The 5,791-nt window shown below is 36.3% G+C and overlaps 1 non-coding gene across 1 annotated transcript; it reads left to right on the forward strand.

Moving 5' to 3' along the window:
• On the forward strand, positions 1-163 carry LOC122265592 (U1 spliceosomal RNA). Its single transcript, XR_006224321.1, has one exon. It is a non-coding gene; the product is annotated as a U1 spliceosomal RNA (small nuclear RNA).
• Positions 164-5,791: the final 5,628 nt, after the last annotated feature.

Here is a 5,791-nt window from a genome sequence, read left to right on the forward strand (position 1 = left end):
ATACTTACCTGGCACAGGAGATACCGTGATCACGAAGGCGGTTCTCCCAGGGCGAGGCTCACCATTGCACTCCGGTGGCGCTGACCCCTGCGATTAACCCAAATGTGGTTAACTCGAGTGCGCAATTTTTGGTAGCGGGGGACTGCGTTCGCGCTATCCCCCTTAAAAAAGCAATATGAGGAATTATTCGAATTACGGAAAGACTTTGTGTCCGCCATGATTGTGCCGTGTTACTCTTGGTCTCATTTCCCTAATGGCACGGCATACTATTTCCCAAGACCTAACGCTTTTCCTGGTATTCTTCCCTGGCTGAGCAGAAAGGACGGAGAGACCATTATATGATATACATCTACATATACACCTCGTATCTCTAGTGTCATTCGTCTACGCTTTGTTTATAGAAAATAGAGGATGACAACTATTTTGTATTTTACAGTATATTACGTGTGCACATATCATGAATATAGTTTAAATTATAATATACTAATACAATAAGGATTCCACATAAATCGTTCAGTACACATAGTCTAACCAATTAAAATTAATGTATTTAGTATTTTGCCACCGAAGCATAAAAAATAATCCTTAGAGTACAACGAAGCTCGATTAATATATCAAAGCAAATAATTGGAAATGATCAATTTGGCTTTAGGTCTGCATGTGGAACTACAGAAACTACGGGAGTAATGCGAGTGGTGATGGAGCACTGTAACTAACGTAGGGAAATATTTATTTGCTTGATTGATTTTGTAAAAGATTTGACAGGGCAGTTGAAGAAATGATTTGGAATTCTGAGGAGAAATGAATATTTATAAAATAAATATATATGAACCAGACTCACAAAGGGAAAGTTGCAGGAAGGAATCGGAACCTGTAGAAGTAATGTAAGTATGTTCGGATGGGAGGGGGGGGGTAGCGGAATTGCAGATTGCAAGGCAGTGGTTTGCACAAGTGATGTATGTAGGCCTACACTGAATGACCAACAGCCCATTCAGAGCAGCAGAGTTTTAAATTTGAATAAATTAGTGTACGAGTGGAGAGCAATTCAGAATGTGGAAGTGGATGTAAATGAATTATTAGGGGAAGTGAATCATATTAAATATCCTGAAAGTCGTCTATTAACACTCATTGGAGACCGTAAGATGGGAAAAAAAAGGTGGAATTGTTATAGGCAAAATACCCCTCGAGGAAAGAAAACCGGTACTCAGAGGAAAACTGAATTTGAAATTAGGGAATCAAGAGGAAAACTTAATTTGAAATTAGGGAATCAGGTGGTGAAAATAGGGAGTGTATTGCCACATGAAGTAAATATATGGACATCTGAAGCATCTGAAAAAACTATTTTTTTGAAAGATGCGTTCTGAGGGAAGATGGCGTGGATAAAATGGGGAGATCACATAGATGATGGGGTTCTTACAAGACTGGGAGGCAAAAGAGGACCCATCCATGCCATAAGAGCAGGAAGAATTGAAATTGGATATAAATATACATACATGTATATACATAAATGTATACATATACATATATATATATATATATATATATATATATATATATATATATATGTATATAATACATTTATATTATATATATATATATATATATATATATATATATATATATATATATATATATATATATATATATATATATATATATACACATATGTATACATACATATATGCATGCATATCTATCTATACAAATACACACACACACATATATATATATATATATATGTATGTATGTATATAAATATATATATGTAAATATATATGTATATATAAATATATATTTATATATGTATGCATATGCATATATATATATATATATTTATATATATACATATATATATGTATGTATATGTATATATATATATATATATATATATATATATATATATGTGTGTGTGTGTGTGTGTATGTATGTATAAATATGAATATATATGAATATATATGTCATATGTACACATATATTCATATGCAATAAGGATATATATGTATATATACATACATACATACACACGCACACACATACATACATACTGTATATATATATATATATATATATATATATATATATATATATATATATATATATATATATATATATGTATGTATGTATGTATGTATATATACATATATAAATGTGTGTATATATATATATATATATATATATATATATATATATATATATATATATATATATATATATACATACATACATACATGTATATACATGTATATACATATACATATATACACCTGCATATATACATATATACATATATGTACATATATATATATAAATACATACATATATATATATATATATATATATATATATATATATATATATATATATTTGTGTGTGTGTGTGTTTGTGTTTGCTTGTTTGCTTGTTGGATTTATTGGCTATCAACCAGCGGCACAAGCCAAGGTTATTAAGCCAATGATTCCATTTTATTTTATCAATCTATATAAGGTCATAAAGTTTTGTTTCCTTTAAAAAAGTGATTACTTTACTTATTATTTTTTCATTATCGGATAGTAAATTTGTTATGTTAAATTCTATATTTTTGATTCTGAAATAATTAATTATGTTTTGCCTTTTATTGCTGTATTGTTGACATGTTATAAAAATATGTTTAATTGACTTGATGTCATTGCAATATGGGCATTGAGGAGGGAAACTTTTTTCTATGTAGGGAGTGAGGTGTGTGTAGCGTGTGGCATTGACCCTTAATCGGGCCAACACCACCTCCTCCCTTCTAATTTTTCTGTGGGCTGTGTCCCACATTGTAATTTCTTCTTTGGTTTTATTGTAGATTGTGAGGTCGGTCCACTCACTCTGCCACAGGAGATGGATTTTTGCTTTTATAAAAGAGACAAAACACCTGAGATCTGTGCGGACAATGCCAGGCTCCATATCATCAGTCGACCCGGCTAGTTTGTCAGCCTGTTCATTGCCATGGATACCCGAATGTCCAGGTACCCATATCAGCTTGATTGATTTATTGGCACTATGTAATTTACGAATGATATTACCCTGTATTTCATTATTAGTGGTTTCTAGGGATTTAATTGCTTTAAGTGAACTTAACGAGTCTGAAAAAATGACTATTCTATCGTGGGTCGTCGATAGGGCAAAATCTAAAGCTTTATCAATTGCAAAAAGTTCAGCAAGAAAGATCGATGTATGATTCGGCAATCGAAATCTCAACTGACATTCAGTCGACCATACACCCGCACCCACACACTCGTCTGTCTTGGACCCGTCGGTATATAAATGAAAAAAGGAAAGATGTTTAATTAGGATCTCTCTGAACCTCTGGCGTACCTCCACCTCCGACACCGTGGCTTTGGCTGTTGGTAGCCAGTCTAAAACGGTGGTGAAATTGGGGGTCTCCCACGGTGCTATATTTGACTGAACCAGGGTATCAATGGTAGAGAGATCTATACCGACTTTATCTGTGAGGTCATGGAGTCTATTGCCCAGCGGCTTCCCGCCGCGTTGCTGGGGCCCTACCTGCCGGCGCAAAACATCCCTATTTGGATGCTGGGGCTGCCTGGCTACCTTGGCGGCATAAGTCAGCTCAAGCTGGCCGCGTCTAAGACGGAGGGGAGGTACTCCCGACTCTACCTCTAGGCGCTCAATGCGAGTGCACTTAAGGGCTCCAAGACAGACGCGTAAACACGCATTCTGCACGACATTCAAACCTTTCAGAGTTGAGCTCGTTGCCGAGCCATACACGATTGACCCATAATCTACTTTAGACCTAATCAGGGATTTATATAACATCAGTAAAGACTTTCTATCAGCTCCCCATTTAATGCACTTTAATAAATTGAGTGCTTTTTGACATTTATTCTTTAACTGACCAATGTGGTCTTTCCAATTCAATCTACTATCAAAGAGTAGACCAAGAAATCTAGCTGAATTTTGAATAGGTATTGGATGGTTGTCTAGAGTTAGCCTGATGTTGGGCTTTCTCCTATGTGTAAAAACCACGCCAATACTCTTTCTAATGGAAAACTTAAAACCCCACTGGAGGCCCCAGTTATGAATCATATCCAGTGCCAATTGGATCCGATTTGCCGAGAACTCTGCATTATTGCTGGAGTGCCATAATGCACAATCATCGGCGTACAGTGAGTATTTAAGATTTCGAGGAGGAGATGGTAAAATGTCATTTATCATACATAAAAATAGGGTGGGAGACAAGACACTTCCTTGTGGGACCCCGTTTGCCTGGACAAAAATGTCCGAGAAAGTGACGTTGTCGGAAAATAATTTGACAGAAAAAGTTCTGTCAGAAATGAAATTTTGGATAAAACAAGGCAAGTTTCCACGTAATCCGAAAGCATAAAGTTTTCTGAGTAGGCCATGTCGCCATGTCATGTCGTAGGCTTTTTCTATATCTAAAAATACTGAAATCAAAAAATGCTTTTTGGCAAATGCCTCATGGATATGACTTTCCAGTTTTACTAGCTGATCGAGAGTTTGGCGTCCCTTTCGGAAGCCGCACTGCTCGTCAACTAGTAAATTCCTGGTATTTAAAAAATGCAATAGCCTACTATTAACAATTCTTTCCATGACCTTGCATAAGCAACTTGTCAACGCAATTGGGTGGTAAGAAATGGCAGATCTGGGATTACCCCCTCCTTTCGATATGGGAATGATGTGGGCGAAGTGCCATGAATTTGGAAAAGTCTGGTTTTTTAAATGTCATTGCACATTTCTAGAATCATGGTATCATGATTAAGATGCTTTATCATCTCATATCAAATCTCATAGGGGCCTGGGGATGTTCCTCTACAGGCTTCTAGGGCTCGGACAAGCTCATTCATTGTAAGATCTTTATTGTAATCAAAGTTATCTCCTGTGACAAAGTGAATTGGTTGCAGCTCGGCTGCTTCCTTGGTTGTCAGGAATGCAGGATTGTAGTTTTCCGAGCTGCTTGTATAAGAGAACTGCCTGGCGATTATGTTAGCTATGTCTCTAGGTGAATCGTAATTATTTCCCTCATGAATGATATTTCTGATTTTTATTGATACTTTTTTTCTATTTATTCTATTGACTGTGGACCAAACCTCTGATAACTTGGTGTTACTATTAATTGTAGAGACAAAGCTTCGCCAGGAGTCTCTTTTGGCTTGTCTGATTGTTCTACGAGCCCTAGCTCTCGCTTGTTTGTTATTGCGAAAGTTCTCGTTTGTAATGTTATTATGGAAAAGCCTGTAGGCCCTATTTCGTTCACATAGCGCCCTGCGGCAATCTGGTGTCCACCATGGAACTCTATGCTTAACGCTATCTGTCGAAGTCTTAGGGATGGTTGCCATTGCTGCATTTATAATACAATTTTGAACATTGTTTACTTTATCATCAATGGTTTCTCCAACAACTTCGAGCTTGACGCTCCTTGTGAAGGCGACCCAATCTGCTCTTTTTACGTTAAATTTGGGTGCTGAAGGCGTCCTCGTGGTGTCGCATGAATATTGAATACAAATCGGAAGGTGATCGCTTCCCAACGAGTCGTCAATGGTGTGCCACAGGCACTTGGCTGCTAGTGTTGAAGAGACCAGTGATAGATCAATAAAGCTCAAATTACCGGTATTATCGTCTATTCGCGTTGGACTACCATCATTTAGAAGAACCAGATCAGAGTCGTTGATCAACTTAACTACTTGCTCACCTCTACCATTCACCCGCAGGGAACCCCATGATGTATGACGAGCATTAAAATCACCTAAAATTAATTTATTATTTGGCAGACTGTCCTGAATAGCAA

The sequence above is a fragment of the Penaeus japonicus genome, unplaced genomic scaffold, assembly GCF_977035675.1.
Source record: "Penaeus japonicus unplaced genomic scaffold, GWHDUDI00000001_assembly GWHDUDI00000033, whole genome shotgun sequence".
In the NCBI taxonomy this organism is placed as follows: Eukaryota; Metazoa; Arthropoda; class Malacostraca; order Decapoda; family Penaeidae; genus Penaeus; species Penaeus japonicus.